Here is a 15,948-nt window from a genome sequence, read left to right as displayed (position 1 = left end):
TTTGTCTGCCCTGATGAGGGCAGAGCAAAGTACTGCAGTGCGCAGGGACTGGGCCTCTGACCATTCCCGGCAACCGCTGTGGGAAGTCACCGTCATGGAGTCGTATCGCCGCATGGGGATTGATGTTGGGCGTCTGATTGACATGGTACTGTATGTATGTGTGTGTCTGTGTGTGTGAAGTCTGTTGTCTGTGTCTGTCTGTGTGCGTCTGTTCCCATGCAACGATAGTGTGACCTAATTGTACTCAGTCGCCATATGTGACTACTGCTCCCATCCGGTATTAGAATGGGAGAGTAGTCCTTGTGTCCGGCGACTGAGTATAATTGTGAGTAAAACACATAACACATACAATACACATATATAATACATGTAAAATATATGACAGACAGTACATACAACAGAGTACATACTCACCATACACCTCCGCGAAGCCCTCGGTCCCTTAGGAAAAAATCCAAAAAAAACAAAACACAAATTTATACTCCGTGTCTGCAGAAATCCCATAAGGAGTGTCCGACGCCGATCTGTTCCGTCCTCCAACGATACACTACCGGGAGCTATGCTTCTGGCAGTGTATTGCAGTTTCCCAGCTCCGGCCTGTCATTTAACGGCACTAGAGCTGCGTGAAAATTTGCCCACGCAGATGTGCCATAGAGCAAGAGTACCGGAGTCAATACACTCCGGTAAACTCTCACGCATGCGCAGTTACACACTGCAGGAGCCATGGCTCCTGTCAGTGTGTTGCTGGAGCCGTGGAGAGCAAATCTGTTCTCCATGGCAGATCATCGTGGGTCACTCGTTATGGACTACATCGGATCAGGGAGTATAAATTTCGTTTGTTATTTTTAACTTTTTTCCAGGAGAACGAGGGCTACGCTTGGATTGAGTGTGAAATAAAATTATGGTCAAAAACACTGTCATTATTTCATTAAAATACTTTTTTCTAGTGTCTGTGTGTTTAATTTACTCTTTATTAATACTATTGGATTATTAACCCCTTCCCGACCTTTGACGCAGCGTATGCGTCATGAAAACCTGTGCCAATCCGACCTGTGACGCAGCATATGCGTCATGGTCGGATCGCGCTCCTGCAGGCCGGGTGAAAGGGTTAACTGTAATTTCACCCGACCTGCAGGGACAGGGGGAGTGGTACTTGAGCCCGGGGGGGGTGGCTTCGCCCCCCCATGGCTACAACCGCTCTGATTGGCTGTTGAAAGTGACGTTTCACTTTCACTTTCAATCAGAGCGATAGTAATATTTCACCAATGAAAATTGGTGAAATATTACAATCCAGCCATGGCTGATGCTGCAATAGCATCAGCCATGGCTGGAGATCGCGATCTGCCCCCCTCCACCGCCACCGATCTTGCCCCCACGGTCCTCCGTCTTGTAATTGCTGTCCTCCGCTCCCCTCCGTCCTCCTGTCCGCTCCCCCCGCAGTCAGATCCCTCCCCCCGCTGTCCGATCCCCCCCTCATAGTTACCGACCATACTTCCGGTGTCCCTCCCGGTGTCCGTCCGTGTGCTCCATGGGCACCGCCATCTTCCAAAATGGCGGGCGCATGCGCAGTGCGCCCGCCGAATCTGCCGGCCGATTCGTTACAGGTACATTTTGATCGCTGTGATAGGTTCTATCACAGCGATCAAAATAAAAAAATAATAAATAACCCCCCCCCCTTTATCACCCCCATAGGTAGAGACAATAATAAAATAAAGAAAATATATATATTTTTTTACACTAGGGTTAGGGTTAGGGCTAGGGTTAGGGTCAGAATTAGGGTATGTGCACACGGTGCGGATTTGGCTGCGGATTCGTAGCAGTTTCCCATCAGGTTTACAGTACCATGTAAACCTATGGCAAACCAAATCCGCTGTGCCCATGGTGCGAAAAATACCGCGCAGAAACGTTGTGCTGTATTTTCCGCAGCATGTCAATTCTTTGTGCGGATTCCGCAGCGTTTTACACCTGTTCCTCAATAGGAATCCGCATGTGAAATCCGCACAAAAAACACTGGAAATCCGCGGTAAATCCGCAGGTAAAACGCAGTGCCTTTTTCCTGCGGATTTTTCAAAAATGGTGGGGAAAAATCTCACACGAATCCGCAACGTGGGCACATAGCCTTAGGGTTAGGGTTGGAATTAGAGTTAGGGTTGGAATTAGGGCTATGGTTGGAAATAGGGTTAAGATTAGGCTGTGGTTAGGGTTATGGTTAGGGTCAGGGGTGTGTTGGGGATAGGGTTGGGATTAGGGTTAGGGGTGTGTTGGGGTTGTGGTTAGGGGTGTGTTTGGGTTAGGGTTGTGATTAGGGTTATGGCTAGAGTTGGGGTTAGGGGTGTGTTGGGGTTAGTGTTGGCGTTAGAATTGAGGTGTTTCCACTGTTTAGGCACATCAGGGGTCTCCAAACACAACATGGCGCCACCATTGATTCCAGTCAATCTTGTATTCAAAAAGTCAAATGGTGCTCCCTCCCTTCCGAGCACCGACGTGCGCCCAAAATAGTGGTTTACCCCCACATATGGGGTAACAGCATGCTCAGGACAAACTGGGCAACAATTATTGGGGTCCAATTTCTCCTGCTACCCTTGTGAAAATAAAAAATTGCTTGCTAAAACATAATTTTTGAGGAAAGAAAAATGATTTTTTATTTTCACGGCTCTGCGTTGTAAACTTCTGTGAAGCACTTGGGGGTTCAAAGTGCTCACCACATATCTAGATAAGTTCCTTGGGGGGGTCTAGTTTCCACAATGGGGTCACTTGTGGGGGGTTTCTACAGTTTAGGCACATCAGGGGCTCTGCAAACGCAATGTGACGCCTGCAGACCATTCTATCAAGTATCAAGTCTGCATTTCAAAAATCACTACTTCCCTTCCGAACCCCGACGTGTGCACAAACAGTGGTTTACCCCCACATATGGGGTATCAGCATACTCAGGACAAGCTGGGCAACAACTATTGGGGTCCAATTTCTCCTGCTACCCTTGTGAAAATAAAAAAATGCTTGCTAAACATCATTTTTGAGGAAAGAAAAATGATTTTTTATTTTCACAGCTCTGCGTTGTAAACTTCTGTAAAGCACTTGGGGGTTCAAAGTGCTCACCACATATCTAGATAAGTTCCTTGGGGGGGTCTAGTTTCCACAATGGGGTCACTTGTGGGGGGTTTCTACAGTTTAGGCACATCAGGGGCTCTGCAAACGCAACGTGACGCACGCAGACCATTCCATCAAAGTCTGCAATTCAAAAGTCACTACTTCCCTTCCGAGCCCCGACGTGTGCCCAAACAGTTGTTTACCCCCACATATGGGGTATCTGTGTACTCAGGACAAACTGGGCAACAACTATTGGGGTCCAATTTCTACTGTTACTTTTGTGAAAATAAAAAATTGCGGGCTAAAAATTAATTTTTGAGGAAAGAAAAATTATTTTTTATTTTCACGGCTCTGCGTTATAAACTTCTGTGAAGCACTTGGGGGTTTAAAGTGGTCACCGCACATCTATATTAGTTCCATGGGAGGTCTAGTTTCCAAAATGGAGTCACAAGTGGGGAAGCTCCAATGTTTAGGCACACAGGGGCTCTCCAAACGATTGGAGCTAATTTTTCATTCAAAAAGTCAAATGGCGCTCCTTCCCTTCCGAGCCCTGCCGTGTGCCCAAACAGTGGTTTACCCCCACATGTGAGCTATCAGTGTACTCAGGAGAAATTGCCCAATACATTTTAGGATCCAGTTTATTTTGTTGCCCATGTGAAAATGAACAAATTGAGGCTAAAAGAAATTTTTTGTGAAAAAAAAATTTTACGGATCAATTTGTGAAGCACCTTGGGGTTCAAAGTGCTCACTATGCATCTAGATAAGTTCCTTGGGGGGGTCTAGTTTCCAAAATGGGGTCACTTGTGGGGGAGCTCCAATGTTTAGGCACACGGGGGCTCTCCAAACGCGACATGGTGTCCGCTAAAGATTGGAGCCAATTTTTCATTCAAAAAGTCAAATGGCGCTCCTTCCCTTCCGAGCCCTGCCGTGCGCCCAAACAGTGGTTTACCCCCACATATGAGGCATCAGCGTACTCACGACAAATTGGACAACAACCTTCGTGGTCCAGTTTCTCCTTTTACCCTTGGGAAAATAAAAAAATTGTTGCGAAAAGATCATTTTTGTGACTAAAAAGTTAAATGTTAATTTTTCCCCTATTTGTTGCTTCTGCTGCTGTGAAACACCTGAAGGGTTAATAAACTTCTTGAATGTGGTTTTGAGCACCTTGAGGGGTGCAGTTTTTAGAATGGTGTCACTTTTGGGTATTTTCAGCCATATAGAACCCTCAAACTGACTTCAAATGTGAGGTGGTCCCTAAAAAAAATGGTTTTGTAAATTTTGTTGTAAAAATGAGAAATCACTGGTCAAATTTTAACCCTTATAACTTCCTAGCAAAAAAAAAATTTATTTCCAAAATTGTGCTGATGTAAAGTAGACATGTGGGAAATGTTATTTATTAACTATTTTGTGTCACATAACTCTCTGGTTTAACAGAATAAAAATTAAAAATGTGAAAATTGCAAAATTTTCCAAATTTTCGCCAAATTTCCGTTTTTTTCACAAATAAACTCAGAAATTATCGACCTAAATTTACCACTAACATGAAGCCCAATATGTCACGAAAAAACAATCTCAGAACCGCAAGGATCCGTTGAAGCGTTCCTGAGTTATTACCTCATAAAGGGACACTAGTCAGAATTGCAAAAAATGGCAAGGTCATTAAGGCCAAAATAGGCTGGGTCATGAAGGGGTTAATATTATACTTTCTACAAAATTGACTAAGATTGATATTTTTTTAAAATATTTTTTAGAGAGAGATTAAACAGAGGTGGATGTCGGTGAGGGACCGGTTCACTAAATTTGTTAACACTTGTGATAGAAGTGGCTCCTCACCCAGGCGCAAAATGTTTCCATTTTATGAGGAACTAGCTGTACTACCCGGCTTCGCCCGGGTTAATGACTGCTGTTAGCAAAATAGAATGTGTTAACAAAAATTTATTCTGCACACAAAAACCACAAAACAAATAGATAGAAATGTAATTATTAAAAGGCAAAAACTAAGCAAATAGAAGCATTTCACAACATATATTAGCTTTGTTATACTGAGAATGTCTTTGTTGCCTATATTAACCAATCAGAGCTCAGGTTAATTAACTGTAGCAAAATAGAAGCTGAGCTGTGATTGGTTGCTATTGGCAGCCTGATAAATCCCCAGCCAACAGGAAGCCCTCCCCCCTGGCAGTATATATTAGCTCACACATACACATAATAGACAGGTCATGTGACTGACAGCTGCCGTATTTCCTATATGGTACATTTGTTGCTCTTGTAGTTTGCTTATTAATCAGATTTTTATTTTTGAAGGACAATACCAGACTTGTGTGTGTTTTAGGGCGAGTTTTATGTGTCAAGTTGTGTGTGTTGAGTTGCGTGTGGCGACATGCATGTAGCGACTTTTGTGAGATGAGTTTTGTGTGGCGACATGCGTGTAGCAACATTTTGTGTGTTGAGTTGCATGTGACAGGTTAGTGTAGCAAGTTGTGTGCAGCAAGATTTGTGCATGGCGAGTTTTGCGCGTGGCGAGTTTTATGTGTGGTGCATTTTGAGTATGTGCAAGTTTTGTGTGAGGCAACTTTTGCATGTGGTGCAACTTTTGTACATGTGGCAATTTTTCTGTGTGTGCAAGTTTTGCATGAGGTGAGTTTTCCATGAGGTGAGTTTTGCACGTGTGGCGAGTTTTGCGTGAGCCTAGTTTTGCATATGGCGAGTTTTGAATGTAGCGAGTTTTGAGTGGTGACTTTTGTGTTTCGACTTTTATGTGGCGAGGTTGGTGTGTGTGTGTGGTGAAATGTGTGCTGAGGGTGGTATATGTGTTCAAGCACGTGGTAGTGTGTGGCGCATTTTGTGTTTGTGTTCATATCCCCGTGTGTGGTGAGTATCCCATGTCGGGGCCCCACCTTAGCAACTGTACGGTATATACTCTTTGTCGCCATCGCTCTCATTCTTTAAGTCCTCATTGTTCACATCTGGCAGCTGTCAATTTTCCTCCAACACTTTTCCCTTCACTTTTTCCCCATTATGTAGATAGGAGCAAAATTGTTTGGTGAATTGGAACGCGCGGGGTTAAAATTTCACCTCACAACATAGCCTATGACGCTCTCGGGGTCCAGACGTGTGACTGTGCAAAATTTTGTGGCTGTAGCTGCGACGGTACAGATGCCAATCCCGGACATACACACATACATACATACACACATTCAGCTTTATATATTAGATATACCTGTATGTAATCTCCTGTATATAGTATATACCTGTGTGTCATCTCACCTATATATAGTATATATCTGTGTGTCATCTCCTGTATATAGTATATACCTGTATGTCATCTCCTCCTATACATAGCATATACCTGTGTCATCTCCTCCTGTATATACTATATACCTGTAGGTAATCTGCTCCTGTATATAGTATATACCTGTGTGTCATCTCCTCCTGTATATAGTATATACCTGTATGTCATCTCCTCCTGTATGTAGTATGTACCTGTATGTCATCTCCTCCTCTATATAGTATATACCTGTGTGTCATCTCTCCTGTATATAGTATATATCTGTGTGTCATCTCCTCCTGTATATAGTATATACCTGTGTGTCATCTCCCCTGTAAATAGTATATACCTGTGTGTCATCTCCTGTATATAGTATATAGCTGTATGTCATCTCCTCCTGTATTAGCCCTCGTTCACACGTTATTTGGTCAGTATTTTTACCTCAGTATTTGTAAGCTAAAATGGCAGCCTGATAAATCCCCAGCCAACAGTAAGCCCACCCCCTGGCAGTATATATTAGCTCACACATACACATAATAGACTGGTCATGTGACTGACAGCTGCCGGATTCCTATATGGTACATTTGTTGCTCTTGTAGTTTGTCTGCTTATTAATCAGATTTTTATTTTTGAAGGATACCAGACTTGTGTGTGTTTTAGGGCGAGTTTCGTGTGTCAAGTTGTGTGTGTTGAGTTGCGTGTGGCGACATGCATGTAGGGACTTTTGTGAGATGAGTTTTGTGTGGCGACATGCGTGTAGCAACTTTTTGTGTGTCGAGTTGCATGTGACAGGTTAGTGTAGCAAGTTGTGTGCAGCAAGTTTTGCGCATGGCGAGTTTTGCGCGTGGCGAGTTTTATGTGTGGTGCCTTTTGAGTATGTGCAAGTTTTGTGTGAGGCAACTTTTGCATGTGTTGCAACTTTTGTGCATGTGGCAATTTTTCTGCGTGTGGCAATTTTTCTGCGTGTGCAAGTTTTGCGTGTGGCGAGTTTTGCACGTGTGGCGAGTTTTGCATGTGGAGAGTTTTGCGCGTGGCGAGTTTTGAGCGGCGACTTTTGTGTTTCTACTTTTATGTGGCGAGGTTGGTGTATGTGTGGTGAAATGTGCACTGAGGGTGGTATATGTGTTCGAGCACGTGGTAGTGTGTGGCGCATTTTGTGTGTGTGTTCATATCCCCGTGGTGGTGTGATTATCCCATGTTGGGGCCCCACCTTAGCAACTGTACAGTATATACTCTTTGGTGCCATCGCTGTCATTCTTTAAGTCCCCCTTGTTCACATCTGGCAGCTGTTAATTTGCCTCCAACACTTTTCCTTTCATTTTTTCCCCATTATGTAGATAGGGGCAAAATTGTTTGGTGACTTGGAAAGCGCGGGGTTAAAATTTCACCTCACAATATAGCTTTGACGCTCTCAGGGTCCAGACGTGTGACTGTGCAAAATTTTGTGCCTGTAGCTGCGACGCCTCCAACACTTTTCCTTTCACTTTTTCCCCATTATGTAGATAGGGGCAAAATTGTTTGGTGAATTGGAAAGCGCGGGGTTAAAATTTCACCTCACAACATAGCCTATGACGCTCTCGGGGTCCAGACGTGTGACTGTGCAAAATTTTGTGGCTGTAGCTGCTACGGTTCAGATGCCAATCCCGGACATACATACATACATACATACACACACACACACATTCAGCTTTATATATTAGATTGCAGTTTCTGGTCATAAGCAGGACATTGCGGAGGTAATTTGTAAACAAAAAATAGAGAAATCTTTAATTAACTTTACATGTAGCCTCTATGTTTCCATGTGGTGTAGCACAGTTGGCTGCGTATTGAACGATGCGTACAGCCACAGCGTTCAATACGCAGAATCCAGATGTTACAGCATAGTGGAGGGAATTTTCAGAAATCCCATCTCCACTATGCTTTCAAAGATGGAGGTTTCAGACCTATGTCACCGGACATGCGCCGCGTCTTTTGACACCACAGCATGTCTATTTATCTTGTGTTGGCGCTCTGACTCCGCAAAATAACTATCACAGTGTATTGATAGGATGTGGTGATAAGGCATGTGTAAAATGAAAACATGCGCTATCACCACACAAACAAAAAAGGGGGCCGCGATTAGGGCGGCGCGGCCTTTTTGCTGCGTCCAAAGCGTTGCTCCTCCGCAGCTTTGGAAAAATACCGTAATAATTTATTATTTTCTTTTTTTTCACACAGGACTGAAGGGAACATTTCTCCTCATGGGCCTCCTTCTGATGAGGAATCAGAGGATGGACCAGGAAATTCCTCTGGAGCTGTTGGCACTAGTTCTCCATCTGTTGCAACAGCTTCTGCTGGTGCCACATCTTCAGCAGCTGCTGCAGGCACATCAACTTCAGCAGTTGTTGGAGCATCTGGTTCCGCAGAAGCTATTGTAGCAGAGAGGAGAGAAAGAGCTGCCTATCCAGTGGCAGAAGAGCCGAACCAAAAAAAAAAGTAAGAAAAAAATGATAAAACAGTTAAAATTGCTAATGATACCCTGGATTTGATCAAAAAATCACTTTGATTTTGTTGCCTTGACAATTGCAAGGAAGGCTCGCTCACTACCACTGGATAGGCAGTCAATTTTTATGACTATGGTACAGATATCACTGACAGCTTTGGAGGACCCTCCTCCAATTGCGCCGTATGAAGACGTATTGATGGGGTTTTTTGGACTTTTCCGTCCAAGACCAAAACAGCAGACCAGTCAGCACTTATTCTCATAATTCTGAGGCAGGAAACACACAAAGGCTGGGACCCTCACTGACTGCCACTTTCCCTACTGATCCTGCTACCTCCCATGCGTATTGCTCGGACTATCAGTACTTACATTAATATGCAATTTTGGTTGAAAATATTTCCAGTCTGCCAGGCAGAGCTGGACGTTGCCACAAAAAGGCCCACTTCAGTACCAAGAGAGCAATAAACTTTGCCTGGCAAATGTTTTGTTATGTGGTCCAAAAATGTATTTCTTTGGGCAAAAGTTTATTATTTTTTCATATTGAAAAAAGAATGACAATGTTTGTCATGATTTCTTTATTCGTTTTAAAATAAAGTTATATTTAAAAATGTCATTTTTGTTTTTTTATATACTTTAGCATAAAGGGACTAGACAAGGCCTCTATGTATGACTGTGTCATGGGTATATGAGCGATGGACTATAGGATGGAGGATATGTATGATGGTATATGGGCACTGGACTATAGGATGGAGGATATGTATGATGGTATATGGGCACTGGACTATAGGATGGAGGATATGTATGATGGTACATGGGCACTGGACTATAGGATGGAGGATGTGTATGATGGTATATAAGCACTGGACTATAGGATGGAGGATGTGTATGATGGGTATATGGGCACTGGACTATAGGATGGAGGATATGTATGATGGTACATGGGCACTGGACTATAGGATGGAGGATATGTATGATGGTACATGGGCACTGGACTATAGGATGGAGGATGTGTATGAAGGGTATATGGGCACTGGACTATAGGATGGAGGATATGTATGATGGTATATGGGCACTGGACTATAGGATGGAGGATATGTATGATGGTACATGGGCACTGGACTATAGGATGGAGGATATGTATGATGGTACATGGGCACTGGACTATAGGATGGAGGATGTGTGATGGGTATATGGGCACTGGACTATAGGATGGAGGATATTTATGATGGTATATGGGCACTGGACTATAGGATGGAGGATATGTATGATGGTATATGGGCACTGGACTATAGGATGGAGGATATGTATGATGGTATATGGGCACTGGACTATAGGATGGAGGATGTGTATGATGGGTATATGGGCACTGGACTATAGGATGGAGGATATGTATGATGATATATGGGCACTGGACTATAGGATGGACGATATGTATGATGGTATATGGGCACGGGACTATTGGAAGAAGAATCATGATAATTTGTTTCAACAAACACCACATGGTAAATAGAAAACTAACCACATGAAATTAACAATAAATTTTTTTATTATATACAAATCCAGATGAAATGTAAAACAAAAAAAAAAAAAAAGTAAAACACAATTTTATATTGAACTTGGCTTCTTCTGACAGAATTTGATAGTGATCTTGGCATCATCTTTTTGGTGGCTCAATCTTGTTGCATCCTTTTCTGCTGCTCAGGTTGCACAACACCAGCACAGGAGTATTGCCAGTGCACGGCACCTTCTGGACTCAAAGTATTCAATGAAGGTTTCTCTCACATGCACACCCGAGTTGGAGGGACTTCCCAGACCCACGTTGACCACTGGATTAAATACTGGCTGCTGGTACTCCACATCTACATCAGTGCTGTACTCACGAGAATAGTTATGGAGTACACAGACACCGTTGACGCTGTGATTAAGGCATGCTGTGTCCAAATGGATGGGTGTGTGAAAGATCCTCCACTGACTACTCATGATCCCAAAAGTGCATTCCACATATCTACGTGCACGACTCAGCCGATAATTAAAAATCCTCCGGCAGGCATTCAGTCTCCTTCGTGGCTATGGGCACAGCAGGGTTGTCATTAAGGGAAACGCCTCATCCGATACCATCACAAAGGGCACTGGATGTGTGGAACCCGGCAAAGGTCGTGGGGCTGAAAGCGTTCTGCAATCTCGAAGAATTTGCAGACCAATCTGTGATGTTCGCAACACCCGAGAGTCCCCAGTACTGCCATAGCCACCAACATCAGTGGCAACAAATTTGTAATGGGCATCAGCCACCACCATCAGGACCACAGAAAAATACCATATTTTTCTCTTTGCAAGATGCACTTTATTTCCCCCAAATTTGGGGACATACAGCTTACCGTTACCATTGCAGGCTGGGATGAGGGGGGTGTCCGCCGCCGCTGCCCAGGGTGTCGGCTGCTTTCCAGGATGATGCTGGAGTCTCTGCCGACATTTTGTGAAAAGCCAGAGCCCCCAGCAGTTCGTCCATGCTTTCCTGTGCGACGGACTCCGGGAAAATGGCTGCCGGGAGGCGGCGCATGCGCAGATAGAGATCTCGGCACCAAGATCTCAGGAGATAAGATTTCAGGGCTGAGATCTCATCTCTCGAGATCTTGGTCCCAAGATCTCCATCTGCGCATGTGCCACCTAACGGCGGCCATTTTTCCGAAGTCCACCTCACAGAAAAGCATGGAGGAACTGCCGGGGGGGCTCTGGCCTTTCACAAAATGTCGATAGAGCCCTCGCAGCACCGGAGACACCCCTGCAGCACAGGAACCCCCCTGCAGCACACGACACCTGCAGACCCCCTCATCCCGTCTCCAAGACTTTACACGTGCTGCGCCGATTCTTTGGAATGCACTACCTAGGTTAATACGATTAATCCCCACAGTTTTAAGCGTGCCCTAAAAACTCATTTGTTCAGATTGGCCTACCGCCTCAACGCATTAACCTAACTATCCCTGTGTGGCCCATAAAAAAAAAAAAAAACAAACAAAAAAAACCCTTAAACCATAACCAGGTTCCTCACATCATGTTCTCATACACTTCATACAGTTAATAGCCCTCTGTGTCTGTACTGTTTCATACTTAGGCTGTTAACTGGTTCATGCAGCTTTACATGAACACCCGATCCTTACACTATGGCTGGTCCGAACAACTAAAGCAATTGTTACCATCCACCAATTGTGTCTCCCTTTTTCCTATAGGTTGTAAGCTTGCGAGCTGGGCCCTCACTCCTATTGGTATCTGTTTTGAACTGTGATTTCTGTTATGCTGTAATGTCTATTGTCTGTACTCTATTGTCCCCACTATAATTTGTAAAGCGCTGCGGAATATGTTGGTGCTATATAAATAAAATTATTATTATTATTATCCCAGCCTGAAGCAATGCTTCACTCCTGCCTCCTTCCAGCAGCGACCCTGGGACCCCTCTTCACCGCAGCCACCACCCCCGGTAAGCAATAAGACGCATGGATTATAAAAAGCACCACCAATTTATAAAAAAGTTTTTTTCCTATTTTTGTCCTCAAAATTTGGGGTGCGTCTTATAATCCGGAGCATCTTACAAAGCAAAAAATATGGTACTTTTTATAATTAAAAAAGCGTGATCCTGATCGTGGTGGCTGCTGAACCCTTACATGTTTACTATCGACTGCACCTATGCAGTTTGGGAAATTGGCCATAGACTGAAAGCCTGCTGCAACCTGCAGCCACGTCTCCTAGGTTGGGGAAGGCGTCACAATGGGCTGCAACTTCTGCCAAATCATGTTACATGTGCACCTCACAATTTTAGAGATGGTGGATTTACCAAGTCTAAATTAGAGGTGTAGTGATGTATAGCTCTCTCCTGTGGCCAAAAATCTGCAAAGAAAAAGAAAATATTATTAGAAATGTCACACAAAAATGTAAGGAAACCTGTCAGCAGTTATGGGCGATATAATATGCAGCCACCATCTTTCAGGTCTTTTCTGAAGCAATCTATAATGCTGGCCATAACACACCGGTCCAACACGAAGGGTTTAAAAAAATTAACCAAAATAAAAAAAAAATAAGACAACTGCGTGGGGCGGTCACGTCAGATGGGACTTGCAGGTCCGTGTCCGTCCACTCCAGTCTTTTGGCAACGCCGCCACCCTCCTGCTTGCTTCAACGCTGCTCAGCCGTACTTATCTGGCCTGTTGAGGGCAGAACAAATTACTGCAGTGAGCAAGCACTAGGAAAGGTCTGAGAGGCCCAGCGTGTGCACAACTCCGGACTTTGCTCTATCCTCACCAGGACACAAAAGTACGCCTGCGCAGTAGAGCGATGAAGCAAGCAGGAGAGTGGATTCACAAGAAGAAGGGAGGCGCCGCACCTGCGACACAGCTATCGCATAAGATCACAAGATAGCGCCCCGCCCACGGGTATAATCCAAATTATGTGTCAAATTTTTCTTATCTATCTCCACTGACCCGGGGGCTTAATTATAGAATGCTGTAGATAAGCCCTGGAAGACAGTGGCCGTATCTTCTAGCAGCCAAAAATGCTGACAGGTTCCTGGCGTGTTTTAAACATAATATTTCAGGTACCGTAATACACTGTACCAGAGATATCCATGTCCATGTGTCTGTGCGGCAAACATGTGGCAACCGCCTGCTGCATCATTACCACACGGATGGCTAGCAGGGAAAAAGCGCTACAGTAAGCGCAGTTACACGGTGGCAGGTGCTGAAGACAAAGCCCGTTCTTCCCTGATGGCGCTGAAATCATGCAGAGCAGGGGAGAATGAGGACAGCATCTTCATCACCTTCCACCAGGTAACAGCGCTTTCTGTACTGCTGCTTCACCAGTGCAATACGTGTCACACAGAGGACATCAATGTGTTTTCTCTGTGTGCGGGACACTTTTTGGACCGTGGTAAAGGTAAAAATCTGACATGTCAGCGTGTTTTGCCCATGGACACACGAAAACATGATGATATGTGCATAGACCCATTAATTTGAGTGGGTCTACGTGTGTCAGTGTGCCTGGGACATGTGAAAACTTTCATCACACATACAGGACACACTAACGTGTCAAAGAGCCCTAATGACATTCAAACAAAAAATCAGTTACTTACCGCAAGGTGATGAGCAGCCTTTCCTCAGCAGAGATGGCCTTCCTCATCACCGTATCACTCAATGTCAGATGAGGTGACAGAATGTGAAGCAGTCTATCAAAAGCCGGGATAGTGAGACGGCAGAAGGAAACAAATTTATCCGGAAATCTGAAAATTTGACAGGAAAAAGAATGGTTACTTACATATGAAAAAATGTTTGGAAACACATTTTAATTCGGAAATGGTCTTTAGATATTTTGCAACTTACCTCCTCAAATCGGTGTAAAGCACATAAAAGTGCCCCTTCTCTGTGCGCTCAGCTACCAGAGGGTACACCCACATTCTTTTGGCGCTCGCCTTTTCCTTTGCTGCTGTGCCTAAAATAAAAAATAAAAAAATTGATTAGAATACAACACAGTAAAAAAAATACATGTAAAGATTTTTTGATATCTACTTTAGCCTACCTGCTCTCTGTGATGATTGAGGATTTGCAGCAGCACCCCAGCATCAGAATCCTGTAGGGCCTGCGGAGCTGTAGCTGCGGCCTCTGATCTTGGCTCCGCTCTGTGCTCTGCTGAGCGCTCTCATCTTGGAGCCAACTTTCACTCATTATTGGCGTGTGTTTCCAAAATGGAGAATGGAAGAAGAAGGGGTTGAACTAGGAAATGACATCAAATTTTTTTTTTTCTTAGTGAAGTTTGTCAAGTTTATAGCTTTATTGGTGTGAAAAACGCAGAAAATTCTGCAGGAAAAACCGCAATGAAAACAGCATAAAAAAAACATGTCAAAACCGCACTTGCGTTTTCTGCCAAGACATGCGGATTCTGTTTGGAAAAATCTGCAGGTAAATCCGCAATGTGTGCACATAGCCTTATGGGGAATTCTGAAGAGGCAAGTTGAGCATCACTTTCCATCCAGAATCCAGGCACTAAAGTAGTCTTTATTGAAGAATGTAAAAACTTGCTCATTCCATGCCTAGAAGACTTGGCGATATCCTTGAAAATTATATAGATCATACAAAATACTAAATGAAGTAATTTTTGATGTGGGTGTATTCATTTTTGAATCAACCAATTTGATTAAAACTGAAGATTTTGTATCGAAAGTTATATTACCCTCACTTTCATGTTATGGGTTAAAAAATGTTCTATGAAAGTCAGTCTTAAGAAATTTTGGAAATTGTTGTTGTGTTCAGTAACAAATTAATTAAAATCTTACTTTTCAAAAGGGGGTGTACTCATTTATGCTGAAAATATGGCGTTTGCTATCTATTCAAGCCAATTTTGAGCTCCAAAAAGTTGAAGAGTGCTCCCTTCCCTTTCGAGCCCTGCAGTGTAGCAAAACAGCAGTTTTCCACCACATATGAGGTATATGGGCACTCAGGAGAAAATGCACAACAAATTGCATGGTCCATTTTCTCCTCCTGTTACCCTTTTGAAAATGCAAAATTTGAGGCCAAATCAAAATTTTGGTGGGAAAGAAAAATTGTCACAATTCTTTCATTCCTAAGGGATTAATAAACTTCTTGAATGTGGTTTTGAGCACGTTGACAGGTGTAGTTTTGAAAATGGTGTCACTTTGGAGTATTTTCTATCATATAGGCCCTCAAAGTCACTTCAAAAAGGATGTAGTCCCTAAAAAAATGGTTTTGTAAATTTTGCTGGAGAAATGAAAAATTGTTGATAAATGCTTTACCGAACAAAAAAAATAAATAAAAATTAATGTTTCAAAAATGACTCTTACGTGAAGTAGACATGTGGCAAATGTTTATTATCTATTTTGTGTAACATAACTCTCTGGTTTATAGCGTATAAAAATTTAAAGTTTTAAAATTGCAAATTGTTGAAATTGTAAAATTTGATATTTTCATAAATAAATGCAAATATCTACCTAAATTTACCACTAATATGAAGGACAACATATCACGAAAAAACTCTCAGAATCACTGGGATACGTTGAAGATTTTCAGATTTTCAACGTTATTACCGCAAAGACACAGTGTCAGAATTTAAAAAA

At 43.3% G+C, this 15,948-nt stretch overlaps 1 protein-coding gene and 1 long non-coding RNA gene across 2 annotated transcripts in view; both read right to left on the bottom strand.

The window, feature by feature from the left end:
• The window catches only part of SLC9A1 (solute carrier family 9 member A1), a 148,027-nt gene that overhangs the window by 60,573 nt on the left and 71,506 nt on the right, over nt 1–15,948 (bottom strand). The window lies entirely within an intron of this gene.
• LOC143818194 (uncharacterized) overlaps nt 11,681–15,948 on the bottom strand; it is a 4,489-nt gene continuing 221 nt past the window's right edge. The window contains exons 1-3 of the long non-coding RNA XR_013224374.1: nt 14,201–15,948; nt 13,954–14,100; nt 11,681–12,716 (exon numbers count right to left, since the gene is read on the bottom strand). The exon at nt 14,201–15,948 is cut by the window's right edge and continues 221 nt beyond it. This is a non-coding gene — a long non-coding RNA (uncharacterized LOC143818194). The remainder of the gene's footprint in view (nt 12,717–13,953; nt 14,101–14,200) is intronic.

The sequence above is a fragment of the Ranitomeya variabilis genome, chromosome 3 (assembly GCF_051348905.1).
Source record: "Ranitomeya variabilis isolate aRanVar5 chromosome 3, aRanVar5.hap1, whole genome shotgun sequence".
Lineage (NCBI taxonomy): Eukaryota > Metazoa > Chordata > Amphibia > Anura > Dendrobatidae > Ranitomeya > Ranitomeya variabilis.
The sequence above is the reverse complement of the archived record's forward strand: the minus strand, read 5'-3'. Positions and strand labels throughout refer to the sequence as shown.